This window comes from Atta colombica, unplaced genomic scaffold, assembly GCF_001594045.1.
Source record: "Atta colombica isolate Treedump-2 unplaced genomic scaffold, Acol1.0 scaffold220, whole genome shotgun sequence".
Classification (NCBI taxonomy): domain Eukaryota; kingdom Metazoa; phylum Arthropoda; class Insecta; order Hymenoptera; family Formicidae; genus Atta; species Atta colombica.
Genome location: NW_017259317.1, coordinates 868876 through 892368, shown reverse-complemented (window position 1 = coordinate 892368; position 23493 = coordinate 868876). Strand labels below are relative to the sequence as shown.

The 23493-nt window shown below is 30.5% G+C and overlaps 1 long non-coding RNA gene and 1 pseudogene across 1 annotated transcript; one reads left to right on the top strand and one right to left on the bottom strand.

Moving 5' to 3' along the window:
• Positions 1–7830: 7830 nt before the first annotated feature.
• Positions 7831–10224, bottom strand: LOC108687928. The gene is made up of 3 exons (XR_001931765.1): positions 10159–10224; positions 9863–10010; positions 7831–7906 (listed from the first exon to the last, which is right to left on the bottom strand). It is a non-coding gene; the product is annotated as an uncharacterized LOC108687928 (long non-coding RNA).
• Positions 10225–13334: 3110 nt separating this feature from the next.
• Positions 13335–23493, top strand: part of LOC108687929 — an 11443-nt pseudogene continuing 1284 nt past the window's right edge.

Below are 23493 nucleotides of genomic sequence, written 5' to 3'. Positions count from 1 at the left end.
CTTCATATGATGTGAAGTGCTGCTCAGACAGGCCATGCGTCATTGATCGGAACAAGTGGTAGTCGGAAGGAGCAATGTCTAGAGAATACGGCGTGTAGGATAGAACTTCCCATTTGAGTGTTTCTAAGATTTTGACCGGCGTCGCAATATGTGGTCGAGCATACAGGAGAATAATTTTGTCATGCCTGGAGTAGTAGTAGGCGCGTTTTTCCTTGAGTGCTCGACTCAATCTCATCAATTGTGTTCGGTAGAGAGTCCCAGTAATGGTCTCGTTCGGTTTGAGCAACTCATAATACACGACACCAAATACATGAGTTTTTTTCCATGAATATTCGGCTTGGCTGTCGATGTTGAAGCATGGCCAGGTGGTCCCCATGATTTCCTCTTCTTTGAGTTATCATAGTGGATCCATTTTTCATCACCAGTGACTATACGATGCAAAAAATCTTTTCGTTTATGCCTGGCAGCATTTCACATGTGAAAAATCGGCGTTCAACGTTTCTCGGCTTCAGTTCATATGGAACCCAATTCCCTTGCTTTTGAATCATTCCCAATGATTTCAAACGATATTAAATTGTTTGTTGAGTCACTTCTAATGTAAGTGCAAGTTCTTTTTGCGTTTGGCAAACGAATCTTCATCCAATAATGCTTCCAATTCCGCGTCTTCGTACACTTTTGGCTTTCTGCTACGTTCTTTGTCTTCGACGTCAAATTCATCGTTCTTAAACTTTTGAAACCACTCACGATAACTTCTCTCAAGGCATCATATTCTCACTTAAGGCTTCTACAAGCAATGAGCCTCAGCTGCAGATTTCTTCAAATTAAAGAAGTAAATCGAAAGTTCCCGCATTCGCTTATTCTCAAAACTCGACATTTTCGTACAAAAAAAATATATGATGCTGATACAAAATCGCTAATATTTCAAGGTTATGGTGTTGCCGGATGTCCAATCTTACGATATGTCGTTTTACATCAAATAATTTTAACTATAGTTTATTAGTGGCGTCGTCTTTTGCAAACGGCGGAAACTTATTTGTACTCCCAATATGTACCTTTGTTCTTTCCTTTTAACTTCGTTTTAGCCTTTTTATATTTTATTATATACTCTTTTGTTTGTGAAGCCCTGACTGTTCAAGTGTGATTGTCACGTATAACTATATGTTGTATCTTAAAGTACGGTCCCATGACGCGTATCGCCGTACACGCATATTTATCAAAGGATCAATCTCTGACATTCCGCTGTTTTATGTACGCGACAATTTTGTTCCTTATGTCCCATGCAGCAAATTGCACGTAAGTGGATTAGCGGATCGTCAATCACAAAATTGTTCTCTTAGAGAACAGTTCTCTGCAAATTTTGCAAGCAGATCTAAGAGAATGATTCAGTGATTGGCTCCGCTTATATGCGATCCGCTGCATGAGACATAAGGAACAGATTTGTTGCGTACATAAAACGCGGCGGAATGTCCGAGATTGATCGGATCCTTCGATATGCGAATACGCACGTATGACGATGCGCGTTATGGCATGGCACCCTTATACGAGTATGAGTGTGCGCGATATTTAATTTTACTAACTGTATTATACTGCCACGCGCGCTACTTCGAAACTTTTATATTTCTGACAACACTGCTGTGATGTCCCGGAGGAGCATATTGATGTAATAACGTATCTCTCCAACACGTGAGCTGAGGAATGAAATATTGTAATATTTTGTGTAGGCTGGAGGAAACGTCCTTCAGCTCTAAATTTGTATCTGCCCATGCGGGAGAAATGGAGGGGAGAGAAAAATAGCTTTTATCTCCCTCAATAAATATTATTTAATTTGGTGCATGGCTTAGCCGCTTATTTTATATCACCTCAGAGAGAAAATGTTCTTCTGGGGAACTTTTTTGAAAAATATAACAGTTTCTTTTGATGCTGAATGGCAATGTCGAGGAACAGGACATTTCTATAATAATAGTTTATCTGATAAGATTTTCATTGTCATGACATTTGCATAATTATTTATTTGTTATTCACTGTATAGGTAAACACTGTATTTATTTATTTTAGATATAAATATTATGCATTTTTATTTTCAAATTGGGATTGTAGGTCATAGAGCAATTATAGGTTAATTCAAATAAAATACTCTCTTATATGACTAGAAGTAAACAATGTCGAAAGTGTCAAAAAGGACATGATAAATGTGATCATGACAAAACAACTGAAGTTGAAGACGAATAACTTAGCTACTTTATTATGTTAGCTACTTTATTATGTTGATTCTTTGTCATTATCAACTGTTTGTTCTCTTCACATTGATATTCAGTCCGAGATTATTTAGGAAAATTTTGAATAAAGTCATCTAAATATTGTAAACATTATAGTGAATTTTTTGATATTACACTTCAAAAATATAAGATCATTGCTATAATGATGCAATAAAGCAAATTAATAAGAGCATGATCGGTCTAATTTATAAACAAATTTTTTAATAGGATTTGCATCGAGCAGCTAATCAAATTGATTAATGCCAAATTTAAGATTATTATTATTATTATTATTATATAGTCAATCAATTATCGATGCTACTGGTGTCTGAATGCGTTATTAATATAATCGCGTTTTAGCTCTAATCAAATAACGTATCTTAAAAATAAAATAAAAATCACACAAATAACTGAAAATATGAAGTGCAGAGATGAATAAACAAAATGAATAAAAAAGAATAAAGTGTTACGTCCAAATCCTTGAGAATTTGGTCAAGACGACACTGAGGGAGAAGGTATGGAAGAATGATTAGATTTAATCTCAGGTATACGCAAAGGCGAACAGCTATGAGTCGCATGCTCCTTTTCAGTCCCGGAATATGATCAATGTCCCGAAAGGACGCTATGACACCTGTTGGTGATGCCAACACCGATAGACAGTGCGAATGTCGGTTCTACTTTTTGAGTCAAGGAATTTAATCTTTGACCCGACCTCAGGTATTAGAGGAAATGGAATACGAGTGATTTAAAATAAATGTAAAGACAGGATCTTCATTTGTAATATAAACTTACATTTATTAAAAGAAAAAAAAATATTATCAAGTTCATATAAAACTTATATATATATATATATACTTATATGTGTGTGTGCGTGTGTGCGTGCGTGCGTGTGCGTGTGTGCGCGTGCGTCGCGATTTACATAAGTACGGACCTAGATTTAAATACAGAAAAATTTGTAACTATAAGTGTGGATGTGTAACACAGAGGGTGAATAGGAGAAGAAGAAAGTAAGGTTATTGAGAATTGGAGGCGAGGAAGGTAAGAGGAGTACATTGGGATGAGGTGCTTATAAAGAACAGTGTAAGGAGTGGGATTTCTTATATGTATAATATAGATAATCATTAATCTATCCCCTTTATTGGAGGGGGAAGAATAATAATACAGTAAAGAGTCGTCGATTACATATAGTTGATTGGTACGGGATCTGTTTATGGAAAAGCTGATTTAAAAGAGGAGGGAGAAGGAGTCGCTCTTCGAAAGGAGGAGGGAGAGGGAATAATTCTTCGAGAGGAGGAGGGGAATAATTAAGGACCTCCTGGATAATGGGATCGATGACAGGAGAAATGGTCTATAGGTTGTGATTGTTCTGAGACTGAGTACCATATTTCTAAGTAATTATCATCGATCGATTGTGGCGGCATGCTTCGGCCAGGTGAACGGCTCCGCTTACTTCTTCTGACATAAGGGGTTCATCTTCGTTTTTTTGGAAATACGAACGCGCACTATAATCGAACCGAAGGGTTAAATATATGTATGGATCCGTTACATTAATTATGTATGAGTATGTATATATATATATATATACATACATACATATATTTATGTGTGTATACTCATATGAGAAGATGTGGATAGGTGGCTGGAGTGACAGGCTAACTTACTGTTTAGCTGCGCGGGATTATTTGGTCCACAAATTCTAGGATGGATGTTGAGGAGGGTAGTCCAATGAGTCAAGACTGGATGATGGTCTTAGAGAATACACGGCGTAATTGAACACTGAGATGCGCGACGAGCTAAGGCTCTAATTTGCACTGACGCGAATTAAAACTTTTTTGTGTACTAATGTGAACCAAGTTAGCTTGATTTTAGAACTAACACTTTGCGCTTCAACGGGACCTCTATTTATACTCCGAAAAAAGGGCGTAGTCTTTTGTCTAGAATGCAATAGTTAATTGCATTGTCACGCGAAATTTATGATTTTTATAACGTTCTATCGTTGTTATTCTAAAATGCATCGCTAGAGGGGTTTCGAGAAGAAAAGAAATTTGATTTACATTTTTCTTTAAAGAGGCAAGATTGCTCCAAATGAATGACGAAATCTATTATCCTCGCGAAAAATATGGCTAGGTAAACAGATGGTTATCGTGCACAACTAATTTTGCGTACAGGGCAATCACGAGTCTGATCTTAGATAACGTGGAAAATTATCCCAAGCGTTTTATAATTTTTTAAGCGCGATGTGATGCCTGTTTTCTTAAAATAAAATTATTGGTCAATCTGGGATGACAAAGCTTGGATTTTTACTTGGATTGCGTGACTTAGGTGCATTTATAATGTCTTTCGCAATCTTGTCGAATCTACATTAAAGTTGTTATTCCTTCCGGATTGATTGGCGTTTACGAGTTTTCGCGGAACTTATCCGATCCTTCTTTTCAGTTCTGTCAGAGGACTCTATTCGAATTTCATAGACGCCAACCGTAGCATTATGGAGCCGACTCTTTCGAAAGAAAAGAATCGTGGCGTCTAAGACGATACAGGACATAACGAGAGTATTAAAATATTTATTAATTTATTTATTAATTTATTTATTTTTTCTACAGAGACAGTTTATAAAATAAGCAATCAATCCAAATTTTTCGCGTTTATTTCTATTTCTTTCTAAATTGAATGTAATTGATTCTCTTTCTGTTTCCAAGTATTACGATTGAATCTTATCTATCTCAAAAATTTGAATGTTTCATAAAGCTTCAAACATTTTTCTGATGCTTAGTAAGAAAATCTATAAATCATATTGAATTTAAAAAATGTAAATATTCTAGAACAAGGTATTTGCAATGAAGCATTCACGACTTAAAAATATAACAATAATTGTCGAATACTCTTGGAAAGAAATAAACGCGGAAAATTTGGATTTATTGCTTATTTTATATAAACTATCCCAACTCTGTGGAAAAAAAGGAAATAAATTAAATGAATATTTTAATACTCTATTCTTTTTCATCTTGTTTGTCTCTTCATATTTTCAATTATTTGTGTGATTTTATTTAATTCTAATTTTATGTCATAATATATTTAACATTTATGTTTAAAAGATATTTATTACATATTTATTACATACGCGTATGCATATCACAAAAAAGTTACCCAGAAGAATCTCTAAATTGACAGATTTACTACTTAAACGATGTTACCAATCTATAGAAAATTAAATTGCAATGCCTAGAGGTTTTCGTTGCTACAACATTATTTCCTCTTTTTTTACAGAAATTGTAATGTAATTATGCAATTGTCTCGAGAGATTCGTAGATATGAAAATGAATCCTTATACATGAATACTATTGTTACGTCCTGAACGCTACAATTCTTTTCTTTCGAAAGAATCGGTTTTACGTCACGACTATTGATAGTCCAGTAGAATTAGACTCAAAAAGAATCGTTTCGCAAAAATTATAAATTGATATTTCTCTGCATGAAAATGTTCAGAAGGCTATCAGAAAAGAAATATATATGTTTGAGATTTGCAACTCGTGTGGGAAATATGCGAAAAAAATTCGAATAGTTGCAAAAAGCAAGTTTTTCGCTTATAAAACGAAAGATATCAATTATGTATGCAAAAAAGTTCAGTATAAAAAATGTAAGTATTCAAAATACCTACAAAGTGAGATGTGGAACATTAAGATCGGTCTATTAGTTAAATAGGAAAAAAATAAAAATCACCAAAAAGGCTTTTTTTCATTCGCTCTCTGTTCATTGAGATTGAAGTGTTTTGAAATTCTCGTAAAATGCAGCCCTCGTGATGACAAAAAAATTTAGTCTTGAACGAGCTTGAAATGTTCATTAGTTTTTGCAAAAAGTCATTTGTTCAGTAAAAACTTGTCTGCGAAAAACTTAATTTCTTCATCTTTGAGCAATCGCAAAGCAATTTGCAAGAGTGATTTTTTTTCTTCAAGAGTTGCACTATCACGTACACTTAGTAACAAAACTTTTTTGCAATTAAATTATTTTAAAACAATTTTAAAAAGTGGGTATCTTTTTCTCGTATAAAAAAATGGAATAATTCTGTTAATATGCATCACATTATATAGCAACGTGAAGCATTCGACAGTTGACATTTTTCTATGAATTTAAAAATAAAAGCGAGAAACAAAAAAGTAAAAAAATTATTACAGCAATTTGTAACAACTTTAATAAAATTTAATGCATTGGAATAAAATACTATTTTAAAAAATACTATTTTAAAAGTAATATACTTCTGTGTATATTATTTTTGTAAACGTAGATATGCACAAATTTTGTTAATAAAATAAAGAATTTTTTATGTTATTTTAATAATCCCGTTTAAAATGTGTTTACCTTTATTAATATTTCAATAATTTCTTATTTTCCAACATTTTTATTCAATTAATATATTCCACAATCTGCGTAAACCAAATATTTAAATTTGTTCATATATTTGCATCTTTTGCAGCATTCAAATGTTTTCTAGCAATGTTGCCAGATTTATCTGTAATATCCCAGTAAACAATAAGTCGTCTTAAATGCCTTTAATGCCTTTAAAACTTAATATTCTCTCGCATGTCCGTCTTTAAGACGTCTTATTTCTGTCTTTTAGTAGCCTTATTATACATGTCTGTCAAACGTTATAAAACATATTTTGGACATTTTGCTGGCTGTTTTTTAGACAGTTCCTGTAATGTCTATAAGACGTCTTTGAGACTACAGTGTATATCCAGTGTATAATGTCATTCTTTAGACGTCTTTCAGACTACTTTTGGACATAATGATTTTTATAGGTTTCGATATACACTGACAGCACTGAAAATCTATAATATATACATAACGTAAATTATAGATTTCCGAAAATCTATAGTTCACATTACGAATACTATAAATTTTCAGTACTGACAATGTATATCAGAACATGGCCATTGTTCATTTTATTTTTATAAGATATTGTACACATATTTCACTAAGTTAAACATTTTTTATTAATATTTTTTTTATTTTTATATACAATTGTATTATATCCATACATGAATATCATAATATCTATGTATAGCAAGGTAAAAATATTCGGAGGAGAAATAAGTACGTTAATATTAAAGTTTTTTTTCAATTTGCCAGACCTGAAAATCTTCTTCTCAAATGTTAACCATAAAACAAAAATCGAGTTGTTAAGCAAAAAGAATATGAATAATTGGAGCATTAAAGAATCCATCTTTGTTAATCGATTTTATCGATTTTATAGTAACGATGAAGTAATATCAACTACACACATTTATTATTCACATATATATGCTCTTCGGCCTGATGAAGTGATCTGCAAAATCCACAAAACATTGGCATTATAGCATATGATGATAATCCTCCGCCTTTGGCTAATTCGAAGAAAATATCAAAAACAAAAGTTTTAAAAATATTACATATCAATATAAAAACCAAGTATAAATATTAACTTATAACTTATGATCTTGACTGCGCTGCGTTTTGTACTGCATTAATATCTGCATTTACATTTTGTATTGCATTTTTATTTTACACTACCTGTTTTTTGTTAATATAAATAATGCGATCTCCTGCGCGTCGCAACCATTCTTGAATAATTTTACAAACCGCCTGTAGGGTACATTGGTCCGTAGTCGATACATTATCTGAAAGAATTACAGAATAACTTTTATTATTATTTTGCATTTTAATAATATAGGTTGTTGCAAAAATATATTTTATATAATAAATAAGATCTTATTTTTAACAGAATCGTAGGGCTTGTAACTTGTTCTCGTAAAAATTTACAAGTGTTTATAATTTTATGCAATATCTTTATAAATAACTTATTGTTAAGATTTACGAAAAATGATAGATTCGAATTTACAATTACTGTATGTTTAAAGACACAATGCGAGGGAATAGTGATAGCGATAGAAGTAACACGATTTCAATCTACCAGAAACTGTGTATTTCGGTGTATCCGATTTTCTGAATAGGATGAAACCATGTTATTCTTATCGCTATTTCCCTCGCATTGTGTCTTGGACCTTACATAAACTTACAGAGTAATGTATATACAGAGTAATACATACACTCGATAAGTTCTTATGAGAACAAGTGATGATTCTTCTTAGAGAGTTGATCTAGAAATTTCTGTACATAAATATAATGAAAAAATTAAATAACGTATAGAGCTAAAACAATTCTTATATAATTAAAAAAATTATGTAAATTTTTTCTACAATCCAAATGAAAACTAATATCTATTTCTACCAATATGCATTAATTTTCATTTAAGATTTTTCTTACTTTTATAATAATTTTATAATAATTAGAGAAAGACAAAGATTAACACTAAGATCTGATTGCATCAATGTTACTTTGATTTCAAACGCAATTTAAAAATGTATCTATCTCTTTTTAGAATCGAGAAAGAAACAAAGAGACAGATAGAGAGAAAGACAAACTTCTAAGCCTTGCTTGAAATCAAAATAACGTTGATGCAATTAAGCCTAAGTGTGTCTTAATCTGCATTGATAGAAATGAATACATAGTGCGACAAATAATTTTTAAGACTTGCGCCATATCTCAGCAATTAATGGCACTATCTGTTGAATATTAGCATCATTAGAAAGATATATTTTTTTTCTTTCAAACGCATCCAAATTCATGTAAATCGGATAACAAATGACAAAGTTATGACAGTTCTTTCTAAACAAATTTTAAATCGATGTTGAAATTTTATCATAGAAACAAAGAGCGGTCATTAAATTCAACGCAAAACTTGATAAAAGTACATCAAAAATATTCCAGTTGATGCAGCAAGTGTATGGTGACGCTTGTTTAAGTCAAATGTTTTCCTGCATAAATAATTTTCGGATGGTAGAGAGTCACTCATTATATTCGCTCATTACATTCGCTCAATGCTCATTACATTCTTCGATAGCAAAGGAATTATCCATAAAGAATTCGTTCCATCTGATTAAACAGTTACTGGCAACTATTATCTCGAAGTTTTGAAGCATTTGATGACCAGAATCCGTATTCGTTCTGAATATCGATATCCAGAAAGTTGATCGCTGTTGCACGTGGTATCTCGCAATTCACTCATTGTTCATCAATTTTTGGTCTAAAATCATGTATACTCAATCATTCGCCTCATATTCACTTAATTTGATTCCATGCGACTTCTCTTTATTCCCAAAATTGAAATTAAAGTTGAAAGGATGCTTTTTCGACATTCCGATCATCCAAACAGTTTCAACACGGGCACTAGACAATACCACAAAATGAGCTGGATCATGCATTTGAATCACTTTTGAATCGCTGTAACAAGTGTATTGAAGCAAGAAGAGATTATTTTGAATAAATAAAACAATAAACATAAAAATATTTTGTTTCTATAGTGTTTTATAGACCCAGTCTTAAAAATTATCTATCGCACTGTGTATTAAATATATTTCATATTTCAATAACAACCTTAGCATGCATTGTAAAGTAGACTATTAAACTTTCTTAAAACTTTTGAAATTCACTTTAGTAAGAATCAATATTATGCTAACAGTTACAGAAAAAATGCAGTCACACTATGTGATATTTGCAAAAAAAATCGAAAGTACCTGCTATAATACTGGAAAATTCACAATCTTTAATAGATATTGATCCTTTTTGTCTAGTCCATGATAATTTCTTGCATAGCAAAGCATCATCCAAAAGAGCTTTTAAAATATTCCATGTTTTACCGCCAATTATTGTAATCTAGTTCCTCTGTAAAATAAAATATGAAATTGTATATTTACTATCAAAACATATTTAATTAATAAATGTTGAATGTATTCTATACCATCATTCCGATGCACAATTAATTATTCGTTAAAAAGACACAAATTATGCAGATATATAGCAAAATACTTACAAACTGTTTTCTAATCTTTCTATCAGATTGAAGTTTTTGTTCAAATTTTAGGAAGTTATTCGTGCTTGTTAAAGGAAACTGAGATAATCCCTTTTCATTTTGAGTTGCATCTAGCTTGTGTATTGAGATTTTGCACTAAATTTATTAGTAAATGTAGCTTTTTCCTATGTTTAATTAACTTTTGTAATGATTTTTTGTGTATTATGATGTATCTATATAAAATAAAAAATAAGATTATTAAAGAGAAGTATAAATTAAAATACAACTCTCAAGTATAAAATGTAGCAATCAATAAGTAAAGGTAAGTACGTAGTTAATGATGTGCAAATTATTTAAAAACAAAATCTTTAATTAAGCTTTAATAGAATCAATAGTAACCGCGATAATAAATGGCTCAAAAAAGACAGCATTTACATATTTATATGCTGTATTTATATGCTCAAAATAGAGCTAAAACATTCCTTATCACAATGCCATTCATAGTTACGAGGTTTAATTAAATACATTTTGTTTTAATTTATGCACCATTAATTTGATTCTTATGTCTTTGTCTGTATTTATTTATAATTTTTAATTCATGATTTTTATAATTAATAAATAAATGTCAATATTAATGTGGATTTGACATAAGAGAAAGTCAAAAGAATATGCAAAAATTATGCAGTTTAAATTAAAATATAAAATAAAAATAAGAAAAAAAATAGTAATAAACACTTTATCACAGCATGTGTCATGATTGCCATCTTGTATATTTGTTGTAATGCTACAGACTTTTTAAATATCTAAAAAATAATGGAAGAGAAAGATAAAATTTAATATTCACATAATTTGCATAAATAATATTTGCATAAAATAACGAAAAAATATTCTTTTTTTTCGTACTTTGTATTACTATAGATTGCTCTGGTCCATCATCCAAGCCATCAAATTCTTATTCACTTGAGTCTTCATTTTTCTTTTGATAATCTTCCAGAAGGGACACAACTAATATATCATGCACACATGTTCTTCTATTTTTTGTATATAAATAATTTATATAAATAGTTTTTTTTTGTATATAAATAGAATTATCACTCTCTTCTAATATTGAAAATGTCACTTTTCAGATCTTTAATTTTAAATTAATAAGGAAAAAGAATTTAAAATAAATCGCATTGATTTAGAAAACGAACATTATTTCATGTAATTAACATGAGATAGTAAAGAAAAGTATTCAGTCTTACTAATGCATTGTCATTTGTAATAAAATGTATGCGATCACTTTAATCCAAGTAAGTTACAACGGGCACCTTTATCTATATCAAATACTTTGCTAAATGTAGCAGCCTAGATGAAAAATATATAATATAATATAACATAAATATATAACATAATAAATATTCTGCAATATTAAATTAAAATGTAACAATTATATAGACTGTTAAATTGTAAACACATCAAAGAAAATCAATGCTAATGAGAATACAGCGCAATTATAGAGGCGCAAATTCTGATGTAAAAACTTTTATTATTTTACAAGAATAATATCAATATTTCAAATTGCATGTTTTGATTCGTTTGGAGTCCTCTTCAGGAATGAAATTACAGAGATTTCGAAGATTCAACAGTTCAAAATGAAATCACTCACAGATTGACAAAACTGAAGTGACATTTCAATAGACTAAGAAAAGTTTTCGATAAAATTATTAACTTTATAAATCCGCAAATTGTTGTGTTGAACAAATTTTTGTCGGTTAATCTCTCAATGTTTGATATATGTTCTTATAAAGTAATAAAAATTTTTACACCATAACTTGTGCTTCTCTAAACGACCTGTACTCTTATTAGTATGATTTTCTTTGTTTCTATCATTTTTTTACAATAAGCTATCAAACTTCTTATCAAATGCTGACAAACTTCAACAGTGATTGAAACAGTAATTGCTCCGTATATGTATAGACGATCTTCTGGGTAACACTCGTAAAATCATCGTTTTCAGTTTGCTTTATAATAGTCAACAATTCGAGTGTTATTATTTGTTTAATTAAAAGCTTGATGTATTTCTAAGCCTTTGGTTGTGCCGAAAGCATCTGAAGTGCTACAGTCGCTTCGATTTTAACAGGCAAATCTTGATTTGTCAGGAGGGCATTTGTAATTAATCTGACTGCCTCGATTAAAATTTGTTTCGACTTAATTTCTGAGAAATAATGCACCCCAGCAGGCCTAAAAACAGATTAACACTTGTTGTCACTGCAATATTTTTTTCATTTTATCATTATATATGTAATACTTGCGTAAGTGCATAGAAAATTTTCAATATATTATTTAATTATATTTCAATAATTATATTTCAATATATTTTCTGAAGTAGAATTATTCAGATGAATTTGGCAATAAGCATGATATCAAATTGATAGATCATAAGGAGTAACATGCTTCATTTAATGGTCCCCTCTCTTCTGCTTTCTTATATCTATAAATATAAATAATTGTTAATTAAAATTAATCAGAGTTATTCTAATGGCTTTAACCATTTTTATTTATGACTTACAGCTTACTTAAGTATAATCTAAAATGCGTAATAATAATTATAACAGAATTCTTATAACAGGAAATTTAAACTCGTAATTATAACAGGGGGTGCGTTTCGAGTCACGCATGAAACATATAGATTGCATAGAAAGTCGATTTCGATTTAACTAATGCGCGCATTAGAAGCGCTTTGGTAGTGCCGAGAATTCCCTAGGTTGTACTATCCGTACTATATTCTTAGCACTCCTCCCAGCGCATTGACTGCTTCTATTTCGACTTGAGGCAGTTGATACGTCTGATGCGGTCTTTGCGCATGATTTGTAATTCGGAATGAGTAACGGACAACACAACAGTGAACGGATGAATGTTTGCAATTTGCAATAGAACAGCGATTACAGCAATTGCATAAATTCCTAATCTTGTTAGAGGATAAAAATGAAATATTAACTTTACTTTTAAATGAAGAAGATATGAAGAGACATGCCAAGGTAAAATTAATGATTATTTTACTTTGATTTATTTAATGTATAAGTTAGTTAAGTTTAATGTATAAGTTATATTAATTTTGTGTCGTATTTTTTATAGTACATTTTTACTAAATCTTATTGCAAAAGAATAAAATAAAAACAGTAATAACGAGTCAGTAAAACTTATTGATTTAACATATGATGAAAATGCTATTGATCGAAACAATGGTAAAATGCACACTTAATTTTCGTATAAATATTCATACGTCTATTAAATTCTTTAATTTTATATAAAAGTAAAAATATATAAAATAAATTTAAAAATATATAAAAATTAATATTTATCGATTTCTAAAATTTATGTTTGCTTAATTTTCAGATCAATCAAAAACATTTGATTTGAATGGCTGGATCAAGCAGTATTATTATTAATCGAATTATATAGAGAAAGAGAGGAAGAATTTTCAAATAGTTGGTTTTAAGTGCAGCAAAATTTGGGCTGAAATTGTAGTTCAAATGAGGGAAATTAACTCAACTTATAACAGCATTTCAGTGTTCGTCCAAAATGTCCGGCTTAAAGCGAGCATACAAAAATATTATTGATTTAAATAAGAAAAGTGGCAATCATAAAAATATGTGGGCATTTTTTCTATATGTTTATCACAGACGTACACATGACACACACTTAGTCAGAAATGATAATGAAATCGACATCGAATCGACGATTCGATATCGATTTGATGCTTTCGACGTCGATTCGATTATTCATTATCATTTCTGACTGGACATACATACATACATATATTATATGTATAAATGTACTGGAGTTAGCATAGGAGCCGGCACGTACACATTCCTCATGAAAAAGTAAAATGTTAATAGTAAAATCTTAAGGTTAGTAAAATCAATAGTTTTCAAATGGTGATCATTTGAAAATAATTATAGAGCATGAAATTCGCGCGGTCGGTCGTTCCTGATTGACTGACATATCGCTCAATAGCACAGTACCAAACGAGTATTGCAAAGTTTTGTGAAATTTCTATATTAACTACCATATTCTTAAATTGAATCTGATTTAATTGATGAGAAGTAATGTCAATTGCAAATTCGATAAATAAATAAATTTATAAATAAAATCAATATTAATTAAATGATTCAAACAACGTTAAAAACATCAATGACAGATATTTGCAAAACTTCTTTTCTGTCATAAGTAATATTAGAAAAAAAAATTTACATTTGAAATACGCATTTGATATAAATAAATATTTCATATTTAGAAACGAACGAAATTTCGAATTATGATAGGAGAGAGAGAAATAATATAGTGAAGAAATCGAAATAGTAATAAGTTGTAAAAACATGAGGAATCTGTATGTGCCGGCCTCTGCGCTAACTCTGGTACACCCTATATAAATGTTGCGATATTCACAGTTATGCAATAAGAGAGAGGATCCTATTAGCGCACATACTAAGAGCATAAATCCACTTACATTAGTCAGTGCTTAATAATGTTTCACTGCTATATCAATAAGAATATTTTATTTTAAATTGATCAATTAACGGTGTGCACTATCGGAATCCTCTTCAAGATATATTTTTATATTACAACATTTAATTATCCCTATTATGTATTAGATCATGGATTCATTATTTGGCCACAAAGTGTCCATCAAATCTCTTGCAATTGCTACAAGCGAAGGTCCATCAGACCACCCAAATGAGGAAAGATCATTGTTATCTATTTCATCCCTTGAATCAAAAGGTAAGTTTTGTATTTGTACATTAATAAATTACAACAATTCTAAATAATATTTAGTTGTAATCTTATGTGTAATCTTATAAAATCCCTAACGAATTAAAAAGCAAAGTTGAATGTAAGGCGAGAATAACAAAAACGTTAACAAAGCTTCTAGGAGGTAAAAATTGGAACGAATAAAAAATTGGAAAAATCTTAAACGCCTCTTACATTTTGTTCCAATTTTTGCCTAGTTTTGTTTATGCTTTTGTTACTTTCCCTTTACATTCGACTTACGCTCCGATTTTTATTTTCGCTAGATGTGCTGTCATTATGGCTATGAGATGATTTAAAAACGAGTTTGTTTTATAGGTATACTACATTTAAACGGCTCAACTTATATTGAAGTTATAACATCTGCTGTTATAACTTTGACATAATCGGGTCGTGAACGTAATTATAATATACATTGTAATTACAAAATGTTAAAGTAGTTAACACAAAATGTGCAAGCAAAATGAAAGGAATTAATTTAATTCGGTTCTTATTTATCAACATAATAATTGTTTTCATATTATTCATTATAGAGCCGTCAAAAAAGAGAAGACAAATTGAAAACGTTATGAAAGATACATTCTTAGCCACGTTCTTAATCAATGTTATAAAAGAAAAAGAAGAAAGAAAAGAAGATATTAAAAAACGGGAAATAAATAAAGAAGAGAAGCATGAAGAAAACAAGAAAGAACGAGATAGAATATTACATCGCGACTTATGTAAAAATGCAATATGAAACTGCCTGCCGTATATATAGCCATAGTTCCGATACATAAAAATCATTTTGGTTATTTTTTCTTTTTATAACGCTTACAGACGATCTTTTGCAGCAGAGCTGGATAAATCTATTGATCATAACTCGTGATTCCTGAGTAAAAAAATAGAAATATACATAACTGCAATATAAGTTTAAAAACTGATGTGACCAGATATTAAAATCACGAGATAGCCCGATATTAAAATACGTCAGATATTATATCCTGCAGATTGAAAAATTCTCCCCCTCTAAGAAACTAATGAAAAACATGTTTGGAAAGCATTTTCATGAATACAAAAAAGCCAAAGCTACCATTCTACACATTGAGTCGATCGTGTTACGTTCTCTTTTTATAAAACAATCTTTTAACGAAAATTAAAAATCGTCGATTTATTTTTGAGTGATTTTTCGGTACGTCCGCGTCTTAAACAAAACAACACAAAAATCGATTGACCTTCTCTCTTTGCCACATTCGCGCTATATGTGTCTCTCTAAGCAGTTTTATTTTTATAGAACTGAGAAAAATCCGCAGAGAGAAGGAAAGAGAGGAGAGAATGAATCGAGAGAAAGAGAAATTCTAATTCGGGGAAGTTAAAAAATTTAAGGCGATAGGGACGTACGAAGTGAAAATAATCCCTATGCGACCGTTGTTTTCCTATTGTCGCAGGCTCGGAACTGCAATGCCATTGTGCACTTTCCCTCGTGAGAAATTCACGAAGTTACCTAATATACACGTCTCAACTCTCTCTCGCAAAACGAAAGCATGCAAGTTTATACTCGACGTGATTGTGCGGCTAGCCACCTCCTTAGATCGTGATATAAGGAAGGATAACGCGATGTGACAGTGCACGTGATAGCGCGTTTCTCTGTATATATAATTGTCTTGCTGACCTAGTTTTCGCGTACATCGATAAAATGTGCTCAAAATGAGGCTACCCGAGAAACATTGCCCACGGGTAAAATTCTACAACGCTGCGTATTTCATTCATTTCGGGAAGTTGTATGGAAGTTAAATGGAAAAAAAAAATAGGCGATAAAAAACAGTCAATGTGGGCTTGACAGGATACAAATAACAAATTTGTCTATCTATTTGTCTACAATCGTGAATCAATCCAGTTAGCCGATGACTAAACAGCTTTATTAATGATAAATCCATATTTTAATTCAATATTAGGATCATTCTCAGCAAATACAAAAGCAAAGTATATAAAATTGGTCAAAGATAAAAAATTAAGATAATAAATTATTATTCTTTCTAAATTAAAATTCTTTCTTTAGGCATGACGATATTATTTAATAAAGCAAATTTTGAAACAAATAATTTTTAGCATGTAATAACTTTTACTGCTTATTTTTTTAATTGATTGATTATATATCTTAAATTTTCTATTTTATATTTTAATATATAATAATATATATCTTGCAATCATAATATAATATTTTGACAGATTTTATTCCAATAAAAAACAAAGAAAAAAGAGAGTTACGAGCGAAAAATTATTATATAAAAAACAGAACAGAATAAGTAGAAAGTACAAAAAACAAAAAAGAAACGAAAATGTTTTAAGTTAAAATTTTAATAAAGAATGCTAGAAATAGACGTTTCGATCGCGATTGGATCATTCTCAATAATAAAAACATACATAATAAATAGCGGTTGGAAAATAAACAAAACATAATACAATAAATATTTCACTCTCTGAAGCAAAAGCCCGATAACATAAAAATAATTATCATAACATTACAATTAAAATGTATAACGGAAAGGACGCGAATGATAACTATTTGCAGTCAATTATTATATGCTTCTGATGTCAATTAGATAAAAGAAATGAGAGTCTTTCAATTATAAGTGAGCGGAGAACGCAAACATGAATATGACCCTGTAGAAAACACATGTAATATAAATGAAAATATAGCGCAAGATTGAAATAATATAACTAGATATAAATTATAATGTAACAGATTTTTTAATGTCAGAAAACGAGATGAAAAGACATTAAAAACTAGCATACAGACAATGTAATATGTGAGATAATATTCAGCAAAATTAGAAAGTTAAGATTGCAAAAAATTTTTTTATCTCTATATTAACTGGAAAGTTTTTTATTTTAGATATAATAACAGCTAAAATAAATATGCATATCTTAAGTCAAGAGTTGAAATAAAAGGAGTTTCGGATACACACAGTGCGTTAAACTTAGAGAATATGCAATGCGAAAAGAAGTGAAAATGTCTCCCCCGATGTTCAAGACAAAATGAAATCACAAAAATGACATTCGAAGGAAGGAAGAGGGTTAGTTGGAAAGTGGTAGAAGGAGGAAAATAAGAGGGGATAGAAATGTGGATGAAACTATGGAAGAAATAATAAAGACAAGAAGAAATTAAGAAGGAGAAAGAGATTGAATAATAAGTAAATAGAATTCAGGCAAAGATTCTGTGTCGTTTTATCTATTTAGGTCTTACTTTTGCTTCTTTTTATGTGTATCATTTCGGATATCAATCTCTTATTATATGAAGATTCGCTGTCCAATATCTTCACTTCATTTTATTTAAAATTGTGATTGAGATTTATACGGTGAAATCAAAAATGATGGAGAATCCGTTTTTTTATTGATATCTGAAATATAATATGCTCACGTATCCTCGTACTTAATTTTCTTTTGGTTTGACTAACATAGCTAGCCTCGCAATCATCACATGAGATCTTATAGACCACATTTTGATTATAAAGCAATTCTAACTTGTCCTTTCCTCTCTTAATAAAACTTTTAAAGGTGTTGATGATGAAAAATTTACAGTGAAACATGTTGGATAATTTACAGTGAAATATGTTGGATATAGATGAGAAACTTTCGGAGATAGATTTAACGTAAGGAACTAAAAAATGTAAACAATTTTTTTTTATTTGTGTGTAGTATGTTTATTGTGTATGTGAAATTTTAATCGGTTTTCAATTGTGGAAAAAAATAAAAGGGAGAGGATAGCCATTATTAAGAAAAATATGAATAGCAACAAGATTGTTATGTTGAAACCAAGGGTAACAGAAATATTTTGTGATAACAGAAATATTTTATCAACGAAACTAATGATTATGCCTTTTTTATGACAAAGAGGGTGATTGGAATGGAAATTCAGGAACCTTCCCGAAAATGTAGTTTTGTGATATGTATCGAAAATAATTCTTTTATTGTCAATAATTACAATGGTGTCAAGAAAATTCAATCTATTGTCATTGCCAATCTCCATGGTAAATTGTAACTTTGTATGTAAAGAATTAAAAATAATAGCATATTTCAGATATCAATAAAAAAACGGATTCTCCATCGTCATTTCTGATTTCACTGTATAAATCTCAATCACAATTTTAAATAAAATGAAGTGAAGATATTGGACAGCGAATCTTCATATAATAAGAGATTGATATCCGAAATGATACACATAAAAAGACAAAAGCAAGGTCTAAATAGACAAAACGACACAGAATCTTTGCCTGAATCCTATCTATTATTCAATCTCTTTCTCCTTCTTAATTTCTTCTTGTCTTTATTATTTCTTCCATAGTTTCATCCACATTTCTATCCCCTCTTATTTTCCTCCTTCTACCACTTTCCAACTAACCCTCTTCCTTCCTTCGAATGTCATTTTTGTGATTTCATTTTGTCTTGAACATCGGGGGAGACATTTTCACTTCTTTTCGCATTGCATATTCTCTAAGTTTAACGCACTGTGTGTATCCGAAACTCCTTTTATTTCAACTCTTGACTTAAGATATGCATATTTATTTTAGCTGTTATTATATCTAAAATAAAAAACTTTCCAGTTAATATAGAGATAAAAAAATTTTTTGCAATCTTAACTTTCTAATTTTGCTGAATATTATCTCACATATTATATTATCTGTATGCTAGTTTTTAATGTCTTTTCATCTCGTTTTCTGATGTTAAAAAATCTGTTACATTATAATTTATATCTAGTTATATTATTTCAATCTTGCGCTATATTTTCATTTATATTACATGTGTTTTCTACAGGGTCATATTCATGTTTGCGTTATGTTCTCCGCTCACTTATAATCGAAAGACTCTCATTTCTTTTATCTAATTGACACCAGAAGCATATAATAATTGACTGCAAATAGTTATCATTCGCGTCCTTTCCGTTATACATTTTAATTGTAATGTTATGATAATTATTTTTATGTTATCGGCCTTTTGCCTCAGAGAGTGAAATATTTATTGTATTATGTCTTGTTTATTTTCCAACTGCTATTTATTATGTATGGTTTTATTATTGAGAATGATCCGCTCGCGATCGAAACGTCTATTGCTAGCATTCTTTATTAAAATTTCAACTTAAAACATTTTCGTTTCCTTTTTGTTTTTTTATATTTTCTACTTATCCTGTTCTGTTTTTTATGTAATAATTTTTGGCTCATAACCCTCTTTTTTCTTTGTTTTTTCTGAAATTTATGAGCCTTATTATCAATCAGATAATTTTATTCCAATCATTTTCGATATAATTCATTTAAGTTTGCTATTTAATACTATAAGGAATGCACACACGACTGATTGAAATTATAACAGTTTTTCTCGGCAACTTCTTTTTCCCGCCTGCTCTGATTCCGAACTTTCCCGAACCGAATCCTCTGACCGCGAGCTAGAAAAAGTGGTAGAGCATACTCCGTCACTATCGAGCGTTTTCGATAACAATCGACCGACATATCTTGAACACTCCATCGATGAGAATTATCTGAGGTAGAATGCTCTCTCGCCTAGCGTTCTCGCTGACTTGTTTGCTGTCGCTTTCTTTCCGCGCACCGGCATAATTTCAGAAGTGAAACCTGCTCTACCTCTGTCCAGCATTCTCGACTGTTGGTTTCTTATGTCGGTTCTTATGACTTCAATCAAGAACACTCGATAAAGACAAAGAAAAAAAACACTTCTTTGCTATTATCGAGGCCCACTGATCTAAGATCGGATTCATACCTTGATAGAAAAGTGGCAAACGGAAAAGCGGAAGCCAATCAGAACTCGGCCTTAGACCAGTGGGCCTCAACAATAGCAAAGGGGCGGAGTTTTTTCTTTGCTTCTACTGAGTGTTCTCAAAACGCATTCTTGGTTTTCTCCATTGCATCGGGAAAAACTCGCACGCATTACCGTGAATGGCCGGTTCCGCGAATCCAGCGAAAACATCGAATCATCACAAAGACTCGATCATATCTCCATTTTTCTTTTTTTTTTTGTTAAATACAGTCTTAATATTATAACATCAAATACACGATTCTTGCATCTCACTTCTCCTGTTAGAATCTCTTTTGCGTTCTGCGATAATAATACCGACGAGCTACGTTCGTGCGTAAAAAGTCAGGTTGTCACAAGTTCATGATGTGTATATAATTGCAAAAATATATTATTTTACAATGTAAACAAGATTGAATCTTATTGGACTACATATGAATGCCTATAACAGTCGAAGCAGAATTATAACAAAAACATAAATTATTATTACATTAAAATCGGATTAATATAATTTAAAATCGAATTTAAAATTGGATCGGGAAGTGATCATAGATCCCAAGTAGAACAACAACGTTTATAAAATGATATTTTTGTTTTAAAACCGTTTAAAGTTATTTTAAAAATGTTTTTTAGGAACAGGTTAAATAACCATGTTGTACAATACAAACGTTTTTAAAACGTTGTTTTTTTAAGATAAAATATAAATGAAAAGAATAAGTGAGTGATGGAGGATCGCATTGGAATTATATATCATCTTAATGAAATGAAGACATGAATTTGTTCAATGTCTGGCTATATAGCAGATTATTGTACAAACTCGTTTCCGGTTTCGCCTCATTTGTCCGTATTAGCTTTTACTTGAAGTACTTTATAGCCGCTATTTTATTGTGCATTTTCATCATGCAATAAATGTGTGTAGGACGGAGAGGATCTCTGAGGGCATAAATGCTCTTGTCTTACGCGTTGCTTCATTCTATCTTAGTTATTCTATCTTAGTTTAATGAACGAAAAAAAAATAGAATGAAATTTACAGCGTGAGTACACTCAAAGCGGGTGAACCTCATATCTGAGAGTGTTAAGTCCATTCTACAATGGGCAGTAGCAGCAGTAGAGTAGGCGTAGAAATCAACCAATCATAGTCGATTGTGAGAAGGATAATCAACTATTAGTTGATTCCTACTCTTTAATTTACTACTGCTACTGCCCATTGTAGAATGGGCTTTATTATACACTCCTAAACGTTGAGCAGCATTTGAACTGAGCGCGGAACGAGAGTTGAGGGGAATAGCGGAAGACGGAGTCAAGTCGAAAATCTTAGGCCGAGCTCTGCTTTAGCCTATAGCCAATCAACAGGCTTGAAAAATTTGTCGTACGACAAAAACGCATTAATGAAATAGCGGCCTTTTAATATACTCTGTATTTGCAGTTACGCGCTCTAATTATAATATTCGTCTCTTTGAGAAAGACCAATCAATGCTTTTCTAACCGCCCCTTCACTAGCTATTTACGTGAAAAAATTTCCAGTCATATTTAGATAATTTTCTAGTTATATACATATAACTTCCATATAAAATTACACGCATTTTTTTCAGTGAACAAACATCCGGGACCTATTATAAAAATGACTTATATAGATGTTGTAAGAAAATTAGCTAAACTTGTAAGTAAACATTTTAAAATGGTTCTTTTACAGTAAAAAAATAAACATTTTATAAAAGTTTTAATAACATTTAAAAAAATTTTTATAATGATTTCATAAACGTTTAATTAATCATTATTTTTAATGTTTCCTACACGGACATTTATAATGTATTTTTTAAAAACGTTTACTTGTAACCTTTAAGCCTATTCTACAATGTATTGTTTCCTATTTCTTGCTTTTTACCTCTTGCTTTTTTCCCCTTTTGCAATCGTTTTATCAACATTCTAGAATTGGAAAGAGGCAATTAATAAATTGAATCTCGGTTAAGATTTAATCATAAATTGTGGAACTGAGCTTAAGTAGTCTTTAGTTTGCACATCCTTTTTGACATATGTGTGTGTACATAAAAAATATCGTATAATGGTAATATATCAAAATGTAAATGTAAAAAATGTAAAATTATAACATTTTATTAAAATAAAATTAAATAAAAATGACAAATAAGTGAAAACATAAAGTAAGCAGAACATAAAAAGTGAGCATAAAATGAATAAGAAAACGATAATATAAAATAAATATTACATGTATTTATGTGTATATATACATATAAATGTGTGTATATACATATATACATATAAGTGGATAAATAATTATATGTTACATTAATTACATATATTAATTATATTTTAATTATGTAATTAAGTAATTTTACTTTTTCAATGTTTGGCCTCAGTAAATGTCACTTATGATTGTAGCACAGTTCTTCACACTGGAATTAATTTGCCATCATTGTAGTCAATAAAGAAATATATATTTGAGATAAGTAACTAATATTCACATAAAAGAAAATATGAAGTATCTATGTGCTGTCTGTAATTGTAGATGTGTTGAACCATTTCTTTCTTTTCATTAATTTTTTTCCAGCTATCTACTGTGTTCACAGAATGTTAATATCTGCAGAACAATTCCCTGTCGAGTAAGGTTGCCAAGTTCTGAGACTACTGTGTCTTCGAGTGTATTCTGGTTGTATGTAGAAGATGAAATTATTAACATTAAATATCACTAACAGTGGGACGACAGATTGATGAAAGTAAGTTCGTAAAATCGATACTTACCATTACGGCTCGATCTTATTTCAAATAAAA